We start from the raw sequence: 19,666 nt of genomic DNA, 5'->3' as shown, positions 1-19,666 counted from the left end.
GCCATCTCCAGAAGGAGAGACAGCCTAACATTTTGATGGGATGTTTGAGTTTCGTACTTTTGAACCCATGAAAAATCCACTTTTGCAGGCTGAGGGTGTGATTCGGTGCTAGAGTGCTTGCCTATCATGTATAAGGCCCTGGGTTCAATACCCAGCACAGGCGCGCGCGCGCGCGCGCGCGCGCGCGCACACACACACACACACACACACAGGTCCCGCTTCACTTCCAGTTCATTTTTTTTTCTTTTTAATATAACTTTATAACAGGAGAAATTTTCCACTTAAGTTTGAGCCTTTGAGCATGTACTTGGCAGGTGACACACTATTTGAGCACTGGCCTTTCAGGGAGTTCCTTCCTCCCAGGTAGAGTTTGTCTTGGCAAACTTGGCTGTTGACACAACCGGGTGCAAAGGGCAAATCACTCTGGAAAGGAGTCTGCTGCCGGGAATGCTGGGATGGCAGAGCCAAAGGGGAGTAAAGAACTGGGTCTTCCCACCACACACTGAGGCAACTCAGAATGCTTTTTGTTTGTTTGTTTGTTTGTTTGAGACAGGATGATATGGGATATAGAAAAGGGTGACCTTCCCACTGTTCCATGTAAATCCAGCAAGAGGGAGCCGAGGGTCCTTGCTGGGTTGCTGGGGGCCGTCCTGGAGCATCCTCCCAACCTACCCCTGTAGGCTGAGTAGGCCAAGACTGTGGGGGGGGGGTGAGGCAAAGAAACTGATGGACTAGAAACAGGCCCCAGGAAGACAATGGCAAGCTGTGGAGAAGCAAGGCAGGACTGGATTTCTGGCCACCAGGGAAGAGCAGATACCACGTTTGCTTTGGAACCTTGCACAACTGAAAATTCATGACACTTCCTGATCCAAGATGGTAGAAGTTGGCAAAATTTCTTTAATCACTTCTGTTTCAGGTGAAAGAGGCAAAACCCACTTGCACATTTCTCCGGGCAAGGTCTTGGCTTGGCTTCCTTCACTTCACAATAGATTCATTGACCCACGCTGCAGTCTGTGGGTGGGTGGCTGGGGACCACAAACGCGAATATTCACAGGACAGAGTAAACGTTTCTCACTGCGCATTGGGATCCCCTGCTTTCTTTCAATTTAAGAGCTTTGCTAATTAACTCCTAGGGCTTCCGGTGGGCGAGTAGCCCCCAGCACTCTGCAAATGGCCCTGTGTTTTCCTCCCTTTCATATCTTAACCCCATGATTTTTGGCTGGAGAATAAAGGAAGGAAAATCTGAAATGTTTTCTCTCACATTCAAAGCCCAGATTCCTACAGGGGAGAATTTAAAACAAACCCCTCTTGGACTCTCAGCAGAAGTGGAGAGCAGTATCCCTGCAGGTGAAGGACAGAGTAAGAGAGAGTCTGTTTCTCATTAGAATTCTTGGCAAAGCCTTTGAGGACCATCTGGAAAAGAAAGGAGAAAGACTGTCAGTAAGGTTTGTTTAATAAGCCCCTTCTCCCTCACCTCTGTTGGCTTGCCCCTCTGCAGGTCATCTGGGACCAGCTTTCCCAATCCCTCGGTCCTCCCTCGTGTGTCTGCACATAATCTGGGTATATTGCAAATAAAGTAGAGGATCCAAATAAGGAAAACCCCTTCACCTTCATTTTTCTAAATGTCAAATGAAGTTCTCCCCTTGACAATCTCACTTACACAGATGCAGTAGAGCTCAAGGGGAATGATAAGGATCCCTTGCATTTATTGTGCAGATTTATAGTTTCCAGGGCAATGCCTTAGCTCAGCCATTGCTTTCAGATGAGCACCACAACCTTTGCTGGCAGTAGCATATCTTCACTTCACACATAGGAATAATAAAAATAAACAACAACAACAACAAAATAACCCTGAACCCAGAGAGTAGGTACCTTACACAAAGTTTCACATACAGGGGGAGCCAGAGTTGGGACTGAATTGGATACCTATCTACCACAGGGTATAGTAGATCACACCATTTCCCAAGGCATGTCACCTTTCCTGGATGTCTCAGGTCTTGGTTTAAATGTTGCTTCCTCCAGGAAGCCCTCCCTGATCCAACTCTACCCTCAGGTTAAGTTAGGTCGCCCTAACATAATAGAGGGATCAGAAAAGCTGGACCCGCTTGACCAATAGAGGGAAAAGCTGACAAACATGAGATGGGAGAGAAGAGCTTATTAAATAAACCTCACTGACAGTCCTTCTCGCTCGTTTTCCAGATGTGCCTGGAAAAACTTTCCTAAGGATTCTAATGAAAAACAGATTGCACAGGTTAGCAGCTCTGCACTTTTTCATCACAATTTTTAACTGGAATTTTTGTGATTATTCAGTTAATATTTTCCTCTCCAGCAAGACTGTAAGCCCTTTGAGAGCAGGAACTGCATCCACCTTGTTCAGCCTCGTATCTGCATCACCCAGTACAGTGTTAGTGTGTACACATGCGTAGACACACACACACACACACAGTGTTTGTGAATTGAACAAATGAATGAAGTATTGCCCAACACAGTTGCGACAGCTGAACCTAGACCAGCTTCCGTGCCTTCTTTGTGAGCTCCCCAATGAGGGGTTTACTAAAGAAATTTCTGGAGATTCTGTTATGCTTCTCATTGATTCTAATTATGTGAAAGCATTTTGCTAAACTCTAAGTTCCTAAAAAAATTGGAGACCAGAAGACTGAATCATGATAGTTTTACATGCCACAGGCCTAGTGAGCAAGAGCGATGAATAGACCATGGGTGCCTGGGTGATGGCTGGTGTGCTGATAATGAGAAGAATTCACCAACACACACACACACACAAAAAGAATTTAAGAGAGTTTAATGGAGGAAGATCCATAGCAAGGGTGCAGTGGAGACAGTACAAAGGTGTCTGCTCATGGACTGAGAGGGGATCTGGATTTATATGAACTTCTGAGTTCCTTTTCACCTCTGGTGGGCTTTGTGCCAGAAGAGGTTTATGCTAAACAAGGAGTGATTGACAGATTCCTGTGCCTTGCCCATAATGCTTATTGTGTAGGTGCCAAATGCTTGTTCTCAGATTTTACATTAGATGCATGAGATGCAAGTAATATATATGGGGTCTTTTTTTTTTTTTTGAGTTGTAGATGGACACAGCACCTTTATTTCATTTATTCATTTTTATGTGTTGCTGAGGACTGAATCCAGTGCCATACACATGCCAGGCAAGTGCTCTACCACTGAGCCACAACCCCAACCCTGTATGGGGTCTTAATAGGAACTTTCTTTTCTTAGGTTACTTTTGGTCAAACTTGGGGGTTTCTATGCATGCCCCTTCTCGGAATGGTTGATCAATTTCTTGAATAACAGGATCTTGCTGTTTATACTTAATGGAAGTTAGCTCCTCCAATAACCCAGTCAGGCAGGAAGAAAGAGACATCCTTAGGCTCATATCAGCTCTGCTAATCGAGGTGGGTGGGGTCTGGGACCAGGGTCCCTAATCTATCCTGCCTCACCCAACACTATGGATCCCAAGATGATCTTTCAGAACATTCTCTCGTCCTTGAGAATGATCATGTGATGGCCAAATGGGGAGAGGAAAGTGTGGTGTCTTACAAGTTGGTAACAACAAGGACAGAGACCTAAGGAAGCACAGAGCTTGAAGCCATTGTACTTACATGTCCAGAATTCCTCCTCTTGGGTTCAGAGCATCTGTGGAAAGGCTCTTGATCTACAGCATGTGGAGGCCCAGCCAGAGGCTTTCAGAAACTCTGAGGTATTCCATTTCTCTGTGTCAGAACTGTATGAGCTATTGAGGGAAGGGGAGGGTGCGATACAGTTTCAACATTAATACAAATGAGTTCTAACCAAAACTGTCCCCTCCTGCTCATCAGGGCAGTTCTCCATCCGGCCAACCTGATTTCCTCAGGATCAGCTTATGAATTCCACTGAACCAACCTTCCTTCCCTGGAAACAAACAGAGATTGTCTTGCCACCTTACTAATCTCTATGCAAACCTCTGCGTGGGGCAGCAGGATGCAAGACAAGCATTTCACCAGGAAGAGCTTGCTTCAACAGACAGGTGGGTTTATAAGACAGTTTTTTTTTAGTAGACCTCATAAAAGACTGTTGTCATGTTCAGTGCCCCCAGATCTAATGTTGTATGATTTTTATTTATTTATTATTATTATTTTTTAATCAGCAGAACTAGCAGGGGAGAGTAAGGGTTCTGAATTACCCTAAGGGAAGACGTTTGCATTCCTGCCAGGGACCTGAGAAGAATGTGCTCTGGTCACTTTAAGCTAAAACTGATCATCACCCAATGCAGCCCTGAAAAAAATCTGTGGAACTGCTTTAAACAGTGACTAATTGGAAACGATCTTGGATATTCTATACTCTTTCATTATGGTTACCCCTGGCTGCTTTATCTACAGTTCAGACAGAGCTGGCAGCTGGAAAGGGCGGGGGGTTGGGGAGATTGCTCCTAGAGGCTGGATGGAGCCTTTGCCAAAGGCTGACTGTCTCAGGGCTTCAGAGGAGAGCCACGTCTGGGAGCCCCCCTCCTGGCCTTCCTGGATGCCTAGGGACCTCCTGAGTGAGGAGAGAAAGCACATTTTCCCTGTGGTAAAGTATACCTTTTAGAGCCGTGCTTTTAGCAGAAGGCCTTTGCTTTTCTGGGCTTGGTCTTTTGAAGCCACTGCCAGATGAAATCAGTTCTGCTGTGTCCAGAGGGGACACTAGACAGATCATTATATTCTGAGCTTTTTACCATGGCTGCATTCCTCACAGGAATGTGTGTCTTTCTATGATTGGGCAGGCCTGATCTTGGCTTGCAGCACTTATTGGTACCTGCCTCATTCATCATGGTATCCCTGGTGACAAGCACAGTACCGAACCTCTAGTAGACACTTGAGAAATATATGGTGTGGACAGTCAATGTTGTGTGTATGTTAGTCCCACGACTGCCAAGAAAATATAAGAAGTTGTGGTGGGTGTCATAGGTACCTGGGAGCAGGGAGAGTCAGGATGGGGTTATGTTCATTTACCCCAGGGAGATGCAGGTTTTCTCAGAAACAGCATACAGAAGAAGGAGGTGAGGGCCCTGGGAACCAAGTACCCCCCCTCCCATAAGTCTTCCTCCTTTATCAGTGAGCAAGAGCTCAAAGGACAGATTTACTTTTCTGTCATTCATCTGGACTGTATAATTTCATTACTTGTGTAAACAGAATATCCTCTTCTTACTCCAAGGAATGTTGGGGTGATAAATGGCAAGGACAAGGTACTACACAGAGTCTGGACTTTGATGACAAAACCAATCCCTCCCAAGAACCGTGCCTGGGAGCTGCCCAGTCTCTTAGAAAGAACCACACATTTAACTGTTCTCAGGTGAGTGAGGGCAACAGCCCCTGGCGACCTCATCTCCCCAGTGTGCTCAGACTCCGGACACCCAGAGCACCCCCGTCTAAAGAGGCACAAACTAAAGCAGTTTAAGAGTAAGCTGTGGCCTTCTGCACGTGTGGGCTTGCTTCCAGGAGTGTTGGGTGAGGGACCCTTTGTCACGTTCTTTCCTCTTACAGATAATATATTTGCCTGAGAAAGCAGCCTTGAAAACTACTCATTTTAGCTTTCTTTTTTCAAATGAGAAGATTAAACAAAAAAACTTTGGGGACAAACTTGAACATATAAACTTTAAATAACATAGATGGAATGTCAAATAGTACTAAGGAAATACTGCTAATGATTTCTTGGCTGCCTTTTTAACAAATTATGTCAAGTGATTGACTTACCAATCTAAAAATAACATTGATTGAGTTTCTTTGAGGATTTTGCATATTCTTCAAACAGAATTTTGTTAATCAAAGTATAGTTATTGTAAAACACCCTGCAATTAAGAGTCCATCTAAGGCCATGCCCTCTTTTCTGAAAGATAATTTTAATTTAGTGGCATATCAATAGCATCTTCATGAAAATCGATCCTCTCTAATTATTTAAATCTTTTCAGTCTCTAATCCATTTGATGAGTAAAGAATGTGTTTATATTTAATAGAGACAGAGAAGACTGACCTGGGCCAGAGAATTTGTCTTTGGGGAATATTATTGGACTATACAAACTGCATAAAAAGTTAATTTCTGAAATTACAGGCACAGAGACTTCTGTCATGGTATGCCATTATTGTTTATGAAGTTTCAACAGTTCTGGAAAGAAAAGCTCTTTTAACTGGAAAGTCATGGGTGGAATAACAATACCGTAATTTCCACTTATTAAGTTATAGATGGTTCCCTACTTACAGTGGTTTGACAGGATTTTTCAACTTTACAATGGTGTAAAAGTTATGCATGTTCACTATTCACAATAGCTGACCTGGACTCTGTGCAGATGCCCACCAACAGATGAAAGGGTAAAGGGAATGCGGTCTAAATATACACAATGGAATATTATTCAGCCATAAAAAGAATAATATTCTATTATTTGCAGCAAAATGAATGGAACTAGAGGAGGTTAAATAAGTCAGATGCAGAAAGGCAAACTCTGCAGGTTCTCTCTCATACATGTTTTTTTTCAAGTCAATCAAAATGTATCATAGTGATTACTAGAGGCTGTAAAGTATGGGAGGAGGGAAGAGAGTGGGAAGTTAGATAACAGGTACCCAAACAGATAAAAATAAGGAAGTCTAGTGTTCTGTAGAATAGTGGGCAGCTGTAGTTCACAATAGCCTATTGTACATTTTGTGAATAACTAGAAGAGAGGACTTCAAAGGCTCAAAACACAAAGTATTGATAAGAAGATATAAACATTAATTACTCTGAAATGATCAGTACATATTGTATACGTATATTAAAATAACATTCTGTATCTCATAAATATGTATAAGCATTATATGTTCATCAGGAATAGTAAAAATGTTTTAGGAGACAGAAATGTTAACTACCCTTATTTGATCATTACACATTGAGGACATTTATTATATTATCACACAATACCCCATAAATTTGGACAACTAAAGAAAGGGATGCTCATTCAATAGAAACCATATTTTAAGTTTGAATTTTGATCTTTTCCCAGGCAAGGAATATGAAATCTAATCCTTTCTTGATGCCTGTGGGGCAGTGAACACAGCTCTGTCAGCCACACACTCACAAGGGAAAGTCACCAGCACGGTTGCCATCTACAATGTTGGTAAGGTAGGTGTACTAAATGCATTCTCAATGTATTTGGCTTATTTGGAGGCAGCTCTATTTTAAGTCCAGGAACATCTGCATTTCCTTTTGTTGTATGACAAGCATTCTACAAAGGACCTTAAATACATTAGCTAAATCTTTTTTCTTAGTCTTTAGGATTAAAATTTTAATTCATTTACTTTCAACCTTGTTTTTCCAGGAATCTGTATCCCACAAGTTTTGTTTTGTAGTTCTTTCATAGTTGTGATTTTTATGAAGAATTTCTGTTTAAAATTCTTGTTCTCAGCCCCTCCTTCCAGTGGCTCTTGGGACCATGCACATCCTCACATGAAGCAGACCAAGATCAAGACCCCCCATGGTAAAAAAAAAATTAGTCAAAGAAAGAGTGATGTATGAAAAATAAGCAAAACAACTGGAAGAGAAGATTAAAAAAAAAAAAAAAAGAAAGCTGAATGTGGCAAAAATTATGACCTTAAAATGTAGGCAGAGATCCTGCAAGAGTCCCGGATGATGACCCCAGATTGCTGTCACAGGTTAGATGCTGCATATTGTGATCTTCAACAGATAATAGAAACTGAAAAAGACTTGGAATCAGTGGAGGGTTCTAAAGAAGCACTTTGAACACTGAATTCAGTGATATTAGAACCCTGAAACTTTTCTGAACATGGTAGTTTTTGCATTAAATCCTGGGCTCTATTCTGCAATTTATTATTCTTGATCACTGCTGTAATATGAGTTTAATTCTTTTTATGCAATGCATATTTTTTCTTTGCATGATTTAATCGGTCAAATAAATGAATTCTTCTAAAAATGAATTTCTATTTAACCTACAATATATCTAGGGGCATGTTTATTTCTAACAATAGCATTTTCATATAAAATACAATTTTATGCTATAAATTATTTGACATTTGTTGAGCCTTTCTTTTTGCTAAAATGATCAACATGTGTTGAAAACAATACAGATTCTCTATTTGGTGCAGGCTGCCATGTGACTATATTGGATCAGGTTACTAAATTAACTCTTCCTATCTTACATATCTTGACTCTTTTTTTTTTTGCCTGCTTGATTTATCAGTTCCTGATAAAGGAATATTAATAAGTGCAACTGTGATATAAAAAATCCAACTTCTCTTTATAACTTGGTCATGTTAGGCACATACAAAGTAACAATTGTTTTATCTTTTTAGGGGATATTGTTTTTATAATTTTGCATTATCCTTGATTCTAATAATGCTTTGGGCTTTAATTTTATTTGCTCTAATATAAATGTTGCTAGACATGCACGTTACTTTCCTAGGACCACCACAACAAATTATCACAAACTGGGTGGCTTCATCCAACAGAAATTTATTCTCTCACAATTCTGAATTCAGTGAGATTAGAACCCTGAAATTTTTCTGAACAGGGTGGTTTCTGCATTAAATCCTGGGCTCTGAAATCAATATGTTGGCAGAGCCATGCTCAGTCCATACACTCCAGGTGAGGTGCCTTCCTTGTCTCTCCCAGTGCCCAGCAGCTCAACTGCTGTGTCCCTGCCTCCCCCAAAACATGGCCATCTTCCTATGCATCTGTGTGCCTTTTGTCTCCTGATAAGGACATGAGTCACATGGAATTAAAAGCTCTCCCTATTCTCTATGACCTCACCTTAGCTAATGACATCTGCAATGACTATTTCCAAATAGGTTAACTTGTGGGGTACTGGGGGTTACGACTTCAACCTGTCCTTTTGGAGGACACAATTCAACCCCTAGCAATGTGTTTCTTTTTGGTTAACATTGGAACAATATATATATATATTTTTTTTCCTTGCTTTTTATGTACAATCGCTTTTGTGTTTTCTCTTTAGGGACATCTCTTGCAAACTTTGTTCATTCATTTTATCCAATCTGATAGCCTGCCTTTTAATTAGTCATCTGTTTACATTTATTGTCATGGCAGATATTTTAACTTATTTTTGCCATCTTTTGTTTTCTATTTATCACCTCACTGCTTCATTTTTCTCTCCTTTCCAGATGTCTTAGCCCAGACTGCTTCAGAAAAGCAGACTCTGAGATAAGGGCTTGTGGGCAGCTGGTTTATTTTAGGAAACATTCAAGGAATAGGAGTGGGGAGGGGCTGGGGAGAAAAAAACAGCTGATCACCACAATGGGTAAACAGGGCTCACTCCACTATGAGCCCCAGGAGATGCATAGACCACATCTCAGCCTTGTCTATGCAGATGCTGATACTGTTGTTTGAATGTAGTTATGCCATTTAAATTTTTTATTTCTATATTCTATATCATTGTTATACATTTGAAGTAGAGGATATTTCACACAGGGTGAATTTATACTACCATTTGGCTGCCTATCATTTAACTTGACATAATCCCACGAAGCACTTTATTCATCATTCTAAAAACACAGAAATAGAGGATGAGAGAAGTGAAGTAATTTGCCTGAAATCACACAGCTGAAAAGTGATGGAACCCAAACTCAGTCTGATTTATTTAACTCCACAACCATTCCTTCCAACCATAACTCCACCAACTTGTGTGGTATTATCATGGCATATATTTGAACGTATTTTTGCTATCTTTTGTGTGAATTGGGGCTAGCTAGTATTCTCCTGAATTACAGGGTCACATCTTATCTCTAAATCACCAGTCCCCAAATGGGGGCAGGGGAGACTCTTCCATGAGAAGTAATAATGAGACAAGCCACTCACTGGTTTCTGTGTGGGTTTAAACCCAGCCGTGTCCAAAGTATCCTAAAGAGACTAAAAATTATAGAAGCCGAGAGATTTTATAAACATTATTCAAAGAAGGGGTTGTGTTGTGTTTTGTTGTGCTGGGTTTTGAGACCACAGCTCTATCTATTCCTCAGAGAGCATAAATTACTAAGTAGATCAGATAATTATTGACTAAGTGACAGACTACTATGATTGAGAAATTAACCATGTCTGTTTTTTTCTGTGGGCTCACAGGAAAAGAATGTGAAGTATTTCCCCCTCTTCCTCTCCAGTGGCCTTTGTGTCTTGGAGGGCTGGGCTTCTCTTACCCCAGAGCAAAGTTAGAGGCCCTTCTTTGATTTTCTAAGGGTCTGGAGACCCAACATCCATTGTTAGAGTTGGACAGAGCTGTGGAGAACACCCAGGGCCATTCAAGGGCTGGTAGGACCCTTGAGTATTGGGCTTCCCAGATGGCACCCTGGAGGTGACAAGAACTTGGGGAATGATTTCCCCTTGGGTGGGGGAAGCATCTGTGCATGGAACACTTGCACTTGGAGAGGACAGGTGTGAGCAACAGCAACAACTTTTAACTAGTTCACTTGCTTTTGGACAATGAGCAACTGGCAGGGACCGTCATGGACCTGACACCCTTCTCCAGGTTTCTGGGATTCTGAGATCCCAGAAATCTTCATGGAAAGAATGAGAAATTCCCTGAAAAGTGGCTGCAATTGAATTTTTGAGCTCCTGGTAGGTGGGGTCTAAGTATGATTTAATTCAACTTAGAAAATTCATGAAATGTGTCATTTCCTTTAAATTGTAGAACATTTTATACCAGTTATACTAATCCTAACCAAATCCTGAAGGAAATTTTTCTAACATTTAGGATAAAACAACTGTGTGTGTGTGTGTGTGGGGGGGTGTCCCTTGAAATTTGTTGATCAATAACAACACAATATTAAATATTCCATCCTGGTAATTTATTCTCCAAATTTTCTCCAGATGAGCTTTTAAAACATCTTGTGATTACATCTGCACCAAATGGAGTTTCTGTGGGAACCTTCATGACTCCTAGGACAGCCTTCAGGATCTCCAAGTACAACTTGGGATCTTGGGGCCTTCTGCTGCAACTTTTAGCCTCAGATTGCAGGCCCTGGACACTTGCCCAGAGCTGAGCATTCAACCAGAAGCTCCTCAGGAGAGGCTGGGAAACATCTCGAAATCTACTACCCTTTCTCACCTGCTGGGCAGGAGTCAGGGAGTGTGTGGGGAGGCAGCAAGTGTGTGCACCTCTATGTATTTAGAATCTTGGTTTCCTCACAGGAGGAGATTTCACAGCAAAGGTAGACCAACTCCTCGGTTCACACGCCTTCTCAGAAAACTGCTACCACCTGAGGTTCCCCCACACCCTAGATGAGAACTTTGTTGAGGCTGGGGAGTAGGGAAGGTAGGAGCAGGAGGTGTATAGGAAGCAGACCTGTACCTACAGCTCTAAGGGGCTGGCGAAGTCGAGGAGTGGCGTGGGGAGCAAGGGCACTCCGAACAACCCACCAGTTTCTAACGGAAAAGTTCCAAGGGGCTCCTGCACCTTTGCGCATGCACCAATGAAACACATTAGTGCTGTTCACTGACACCTCTTTTTCCGAGTCCTATTTTGGGGGAACACCTTCCTGCACCAGGAAATGTGTGAGAGGAACTTCTTTTCCAGTGTTGGGGATTTAACTCAGGGCACTGGGCATGCTTGGCAAGCACTCACCACTGAGCTACAGCCGCAGCCCAGAACACTTATTTTCCACGGCCTACTTTGACTAGGTACTCCTCTGGACACTTTCCTTTGGTCTCATTTAATGTTAACTGGGACCTAGGGTTGTTTGTTTTGTTTTGTTTTTACCCCTGTTTTATAGAAGAGGAAGCTGAGAATCATAGAGGCTAAGTGGGTTGCTCAAGATAGCAAGCTGCTGTCAACCGAGGCAGAAACAGGCAGGCTGAATTCCAGTCAGCATCTCACCTGATCACCCTCTACCTCCAGATTGCTCTCTCTTCATGTAGAAGCACACTTACACACACACACACACACACACACCAACAAAACTGTAGGTCTGTTGAAAGTCAGCTATTCTTTGACACCCCCCTCCTCTTTCTGGGATGGGAAAAGAATCTTTAATTAGTATAAGGTTAATAGCATGAACTTTGAAATCAGACTGCCTGAAGTTTAATTTTCCATTTATTACCCCATGGCCATGAATAACACTCAACCTCTGTAAGTTTCAGTTTCCTCAACCATAAAATGAGACAACAGGAGTACTTACTTCATTTGTGGTTAGAGAGGTTAAATGAGACAATACCTATGGATGTCTAGCACTTGGCACTGAATAAGCACTCAATAATTGGAAGCTATAATTATTCACAATTCTACTTGTGGTGGCAGCAAACCCAAACGTCTGAATGATCAATTTCAAAAGGAGGTTAACTTGGTCCTACATAGAAAAAAATGACGCGTCATCTACGACGCTGTTGCCAACAGTCTGAAGGGGCTGCCAGGATCAGAGAGAAAGGTGGTGAGCAACCAGCTGGCTGGCCTGGAAGAGGAAAGGGGCAGACATCAGGGATCTCTAATCTTGATGCAGAAATTTCTGTGACAGATCCTCTATGACTCTATTTTCAGAGTGTTAGTGGGGCACACTAAGTGCTGGACGTTGACATAAACAGGATAAGTATAACCCAGAATAAGGGCTGAAAGCCAATGCTGGGAGGGAGTACAAGGTGGGGGTGCAGCTGGCACCAGGTGCCAGTGAGGGTATCTGCTTTTTGTCCCCATCACCTGCCAGCTGGGAGTCCTGTGCAATAGAATGTGACCAGCAGAATGAAGACCCAGCTATAGACCAACTGTGCCTTCTCTCAACTTCAGTGTGTCTCAAGGGGGATGCATTTTTAATGGTTTTGTTGTCTTGGTTATAAAAAAAAAATCCACAAACATTATATAACATGTATTAATTCAGAAAAAGTATGAAATTAAAATAGAATGATGTGGGTTTTTCAGGTACACATATACATCTATATAAACTTTCTATGATGGAAATTTTCAAACATACACTAGTTACATAAATAGCATGATGAACACCCATTTACTCATGATCCCCCTTCAACAGCTTGTGTGTTTGTGAGAGTCCCAACTAAACCAACATGGCTTTGATCAACTTTCTAATATGCTAATGAGTTCTAATGATTCCATCATGCAAGTTATTAAATGTATTCCATCTCCTGGTCTCTAGGCACCTGACATTATGCCCCTTTCCCACCCCCTAAATGTCTCAAGCACCTAACAGAATGAGGAAAGAAGAAATAAGTTAATTCACCTGCACCAAATGATACAGGAAGTAAAGCAAGTGCCTGAAACACAGGAAGTTCTTCCTGAATAGAAAAATCATAGAAGCAGTAGGCGCTGATGTTTCTGGAGCACTAACCATGATCCGTGTGTCTCTTTCAAGGGCTCCACCTGTACTGTCTTGCTGAATTCTCACCCCAAGCCTGTGGTGTGTCTCATAACTTCATCCCTGTTGACAAATGACACAAGTAAGTTAAGAAGTTAAGCCATTTGCCAACCTTCTTCCAGAGGCAGAGCAAGGATTTGAATCCAAGCTTCCTGACCCCCAGACCCTGTCTTCCTAATCAGCATGCCAGGGGGTTGTGAATCAGGCGATTCCAAAACGAAGCCTGACATGGGCAAAATGACTCCTGCTGAACAGGTGAGGAGAAAGTTGTTCCCGTTGAGCTCTGCTGTGAAATACACAGAGACCAGACATGTGCTAAATGTGTTCCCTGTCAGGTTTGGAAACAATGTTTGTCATCTACATTGAAGGCCCTTCCTGCAAATGTCACTGTCTCCCCCTAACCCCCACCCCTATACCAGGCCTTGGTTAGAATTCCAAGTTTAAAAAAATAAATAAAATAATGCTTTGATGTAAATTTGCATAGGAGAAACTCAGGAGAAATATCACCAAATATCAACAAGTACCTGTCCCCACCCATCCGATACAGCCAGAGGAGATAGGAAGGTCTGCAAATTTTTCTTTTCTTTTTTGTTTATCTCAATTTTCTAATTTTTCAATTAACATGAATTACTAGTGTTACAGAAAGTAAAGGAAGGAAGAAAATTAAACTCTAAAGTACTGTTGAACTTTAGTACTCTACGGAGTAATAAAAAGAGAACCCACTGCCAAGACCTATAAGGAGGCAGTGGGGCAGAGAGGCTTAGAGGCCAAAGTCGAACTTCACCCTCCGGTTTTCCCCAGGGCCCTCCCTCTTCACAGATTATACTCTAAAGTACTCTTGAACAGGTGGAGGGTGGGGACAGCAGGTGGGGCAGAAGTGGGGAACACAGGGCAATATGAGATGGGCAGGGCCCTGCACAGTCAGTAACTCAGGTCCCAAGAGGGTCAGGCTGCATCTCAGGTCAGGCCCAGCTTGGTATTACAGGGCACCATGCATGGGCTCCCACCCAACCCTTATAGAATCCCGTGGCAAGTCAGATTATATAAAAAGACACCCCTCTGCCAGCTCTGGTTTCCGAGGGCAATGTGAAGCAGCTGCATTCTGACACCTCCTCAGGGTCCGCAGTCTCTTGGCAGGTCCTCCCAGGATGAGGGCTGTTGTTCTCATATACTACATTTTAAAAATAACCCTCGGCCCAGCTTGGCTGCTCTCTCTTGCCTGGGTGACAGAGATGGGGAGGATGGAGGCTTCCAGGCTTCAGGAGTTTTCAACCTGGACTGCCCCTCTGACCCACCACATTCCACTCACTGCCCAGCTAGCCACCCTCCGATGGGAGCCCTTGACTTAAAAAGGAGAGGAAAATGAAAGAAAAGGATTTGCAGTTTCTACCAGGTAAGAAAGTTACAAAATCTCACAGGAAGGGTAAGCTAATGTCACTAAAATAGCAATGGAGCAATCCTGAGGGAAAGTGACGGGCCTTTCATCAACTATGAAGCACCATAAAAATGATGGTTCTATTGCAATGTGAGGTGGGATACGAAGGGCCACAAGGCCTGGCTTGCCCCCAGACAGCTCCACAAGTTAGAAGAGCCATTGTTAGAGTTATTCCCTTCAGACTAAAAACTTGTGCTCCTCCAAAAGTCCCTGTTAAAAATATCTGGGAGGGTTGGTGCTGGTGATTAGAAGTGAGACTTTCTTAGGTTCCCAGAGATCATTGCAGTTTAAAATCTTGCAATTACAAGCCCTCCTTCCATTCTTAATTCTTGTGGCTTCGGATCTGCAGGTAGGTGTAATTAGTTTCCTCTACAGAGGATAAAAGAGCCTCAGAGCAATAAAGCCATTCAGGTGCAGCTGTGATTAGAATCCATTGCTCTCACTGTCATTGCCAGTCAGCTCAGATGAGCTGTTTAGCTCCTGGGACCCTGAAGAGGACAGTGGGACAGCATATGGATGAACATTGGAAGAGAACCCACTGCCAATGTCTGCAGGAGGCAGAGGGGGCAGAGAGGCTTAGAGGCCAAAGTCACACTTCACCCTCTGGTTTTCCCCAGGGCCCTCCTGCTTCACAGACTTTGGGGTAGCAATGCTGGAAAGAAGTCCCCACATTTGGAGTGGCACAAAGCATTCTCCTGGCATTCCAACCACATTTGTTTCATGCTGCTGGCTGGAGCACCGTGTTGAGAAACATGGCATGAGAGACTATTGATGTCTGCTCTTGGTGCCAGGTGAGGGCAGGATGAGACATGTGTTTTAAACATTTGCCATCCCACCCCATAGCACCAGGAGTAAGGGCAATGATGGGAGTGGCCCGAGGCAAGGGATAGAGGGGCTATAGACCACAACACCAGACATTTCTTGGCCTGACAGCAAGACAGCTGCTCAGAAAGCCTGCTGCCTCTTGCAGCTGATGCAGAACTTGAGGCAGTCAACTATCCCACCTGGAAAATGAAGTCACAGTGTTCTCCCAATGCTCACTTGGAAGCCTAGGAAATGACAGTGGGGAATGCTTAAGAGGCCAGGTGTCACCTGGATCCAAGCAAGCAGTCTGGACTCCTCAGCAATATTCTGACATTTTGCAGAAAGATGGAATGGAGAAGGAATGGGATGTATGAGATGGGCCCTCATACTCTAAAGGTTAACACAGGAGCCCTTTTGGGTGAGTGGGAGAGCTCCATGTACTATGGGAGGTGGCCCTCATGGCCTTAAGAAATTCTAGGAGTTATTGCTAAACTGTATGGCCCTGACTTGGCCCAATCTCCTGCCTTTCTTCACCAGTGGGCCTCCTGCAACCCTACAGGATTTCTCTGTCCCTCTTGCTCTCCTAGCACACCCTGCTCAGGCCCTTAAACTCACTTCATCACCCCCCAAACGGATCATCTCAGTTCCTTTTTCATTGTAAAAATAAACGCAGAACTCCCTCTGCTTCCTGTTTTGCTTTTAAATATGTCTCTACTTTATCTTTCTATCCTGCTACTGCCCTGAAAGGCTGGTCCCCATTTTCCAAAGACAGCCCCCACCTGTATCTTTCATCCCCTTTACCTTCTGTTCCCTTCTCCCCCAGGATTTCCCATCTCCTTCTCTCTCCAGGGACACTGTCCTACTTGGAGAGCTTCCCTGACCACCTGAAATGTTGGCTTGCATCTGGAACCAGTGCAGCCACCTTCTCATGCCTTTCCTTCATTGCTAAACACAATGTGTCTCTGGCCTCATGGGTTGGTTGACTGATTGCTGCAAAAGCTGCTTCCATCTTCCCTCTCCCACCTACCCATACTCCATCTTCTAGCGCCAGCACAAAGGTTTCCTTATCACTGAGTTCTGGGCTCTGGCCAGCCTGGAATCTCTTCCCTCCAGCCCACAGATTGCTCATTAGTGTTTCCCCCCATGGTTCCCACACCCTGCATGACCTCAGACACCCAGGTGTTCTCTGAATCCTGAGCATGACTCACTCATGCCCGGGAGTTCATTGACTCAGCTCTGTCACTCCAAACTGAGGGACCTCAGGTCATTACAAATCCTCCATTTCTCATGTCAATTGGTGATGATACTACCTGTCTCACAGAGTTATTTTATTTTATTTTTGGGTACTGGGGATTGAACTCAGGGGTACTCTACTACTGAGCCACGTCCCCAGCCCTATTTTTTATTTTTTATTTAGAGACAGGGTCTTACTGAGCTTAGCACGTCACTTTTGCTGAGTCTGGCTTTAAATTTGCAATCCTCCTGCTTCAGCCTCCCCAGCTGCTAGTATTACAGGCATGTGCCACTGCACTGGGCTCACAGAGTTAAAGACAAAATTAGATAATAAATGTAAAGTGCTTAGCATAGCACTGGATAATATTAGGTGCTCAATAGATAACAGTTACTATTAATTATCTTAGAGAGCTAATACATCCTCTCATTCCTGGTTATGGGAGCTCAATAGAGTAGTTAGTCCTGCCGTATTCTGGAAGATCCTTCCAACACTCTGTTGGATTTCTGAAAACACAGTACTGAAGACTATATACACTGTGTTTTTTCTTAATAAGTGTCTAACAGGTAGGTAGCATATACAGCATGGATACACTGGACAAAAGGATCCAAGATGGGATAGAGAAGAAGGGTGAAAGGTATGCAATTTAAAATTTGTGAATTGTTTGGGACTTTTTGACGTAATACTATGAGACTTTAGTTTACCACAGGTAACTGAGACTGTAGAAAGCAAAACCATGGCTACAGGGGGCAACTGTAGATAGCCAGTCTATTGTTGGATACCATTAAGTTGTTAGCCAGTTTTCCCTTACTTATTTAGCAAATTCCAATATAATGCATACTATATCAAAGGCACTCTCCATAATGCTTTACAAAATCCAATTATTTTAACCCTCATGACAACACCATGAGGGTTTCTTATTTAACAGAAAAGGAAATAAGGAGCAGAGAGATTAAGTAACTTGTCTAAGGTCACAGAGTTGATACGTGGCAGAACCAGGCATTGAACCAGGGCAGTCTAACTACAGTTCTTGCTCTTGATACTATACACAGCTGCCTCTTAACTTAAAAGACATAGATTAACTCCTGTTCATGGGAGTGCTCTAAAGTAACACAGAACCATGCCTACATTGATTTCATTAAGGTGCAGATGCTGCCATCTTGTCCACTCTTTGTTTCTTCCTTCATTGATTAGAAAAGTACTTACGGAATGTCAAGTACATGCCAGCCAGTATTATGTGGCAAGGCCCAATGGTGAACAAAATAGGCACAGCCCCTGCTTTCACACTGCTGTCAGAACTTTTCAGTGGCTGGTGGTGCCTGGCACACAGCAGAGACTCTGTGGAGCAGAGATCTGAGGAACGGGATCCCTCTCCTTGGTGGCCCCAGCAATCCCTTCCCCAGTGGTTACCACAGGAACACAAATTTTTCACTAGAGGGCGCCGTTCAGTAGGGCTGCCCCAAGGACTTAATTTGTGCAGAAGAGTTTTGAAGGGAATTGTTGGGGTTGTCCAGGGGACCTTAGAGGGTATGGTGACAGGAAGCAATCATTCATATTTTATCAGAGAGGACCTTGCCTGGTTTCTGTTCTTTTGAGCAGGCATCAGGGCTCTAGGTCCCTGACCAAGTCCACATCAGTGGCCACAGCAGATTGCTGGACCCTGAGGGAACCGCACAGGCAAACACTGGACCTCCCTTAGGTTCCTGACCAACCAGTCCAGTGTGGACCCCTCCATCTCCATACCTGCCCTGAGGGAGCTCCTTCATCTTCAGAGCCTCCTGGCCAAAGCTGAGACCAAGGTCTGGTGGTGAAGGAACAACTGGCTTCAGGCTTGCAGCAGTTTGGGGCACACAGGAAAGATGATCCAGCCTCAGTTGGCCACACTGAGCTAAACATGGGTGGAAATGCCAGTTCCAGCCTGATGACAATTACTTGCATATTACAAGGCCAGAGAATACGCCTCAAACCAATTTTAAGTTGGGCCTGCTTCCATCCCTGCTCATGGCAGGCAGGGCTCCTCAGGGTCTGATCTGGAACCTTCTGGACCTCACCTATTCCCACTCTCCTTGCTCACTGCCCTGGTCAGGCTGGGGCCTCCTCCCAGGCTCAGGGGCACACTTACCCCTCCCTGCCCTTCCCCCTGCCCGGAATGCTCTTCTCCCAGTGGTGGAGGAGCCTGTTTTCTTCTCATCATGCAAGTTCTGCTCAGATTTCACCCCTTCAAAGAGGTCTTCCCAGAACACCCTGCTTAAAATACCTCTAGCTCCAGCCATTCTATCTCCTTGTCCCTTTTTATGCTCTTCAAAGTGTCAAAGTATAATTTACAAAAGTTAAAAACAGGACTCATACAAAAATAGAATGAACACACATCAGAATTTAACTTGTTAATGAAGAAACCAGGAAGATTGCTTAAGGCTGGTTCCACGCTTGTTAGAGGAATTGAATGTTATGGGCATTAAAAAGAAAAAATATTAAATAAGATCAGTAAATTAAATACAAATATGCTTACTATTTTACAGGGTGACAAAACCATAATCTCTGGGATGGTCATTTTTACTGGCTAGAAACCTACAAGTTAACATGCAACTTCCCATTGTCTGAGCTTTAAGTCAATAACAACTAGATAGGTGAACTACAGGTACATCATCTAGAGCATTAAAGAATCTGGGTGGTCCTATTAAGCCCTCATGTGACTGAAAACACATACTGCACATTTTTGTCTATTTCTAGGTTCTGCTAATTTTTCTCAACAATAGCATTATCTCTGTCTGAGATTGTCTTGTGTATTTATTTGCTTATTGTCAGTCTCAACCTACTGGAATAAAAATTTCATGAAGGCATAAACTTTGCATCTTGATGACCCCCACATCCCCAGAT

The 19,666-nt window shown here is 43.3% G+C and overlaps 1 long non-coding RNA gene across 1 annotated transcript; it reads right to left on the bottom strand.

Annotated features, from left to right (window-relative positions):
* Positions 1 to 251: 251 nt before the first annotated feature.
* LOC308647267 lies at positions 252 to 18,899 on the bottom strand. The gene is made up of 3 exons (XR_014021612.1): positions 18,533 to 18,899; positions 3,618 to 3,748; positions 252 to 1,413 (listed from the first exon to the last, which is right to left on the bottom strand). It is a non-coding gene; the product is annotated as an uncharacterized lncRNA (long non-coding RNA).
* Positions 18,900 to 19,666: the final 767 nt, after the last annotated feature.

Source organism: Spermophilus citellus (genome assembly GCF_964194105.1).
Source record: "Spermophilus citellus genome assembly, chromosome: 4".
NCBI lineage: Eukaryota > Metazoa > Chordata > Mammalia > Rodentia > Sciuridae > Spermophilus > Spermophilus citellus.
The sequence above is the reverse complement of the archived record's forward strand: the minus strand, read 5'-3'. Positions and strand labels throughout refer to the sequence as shown.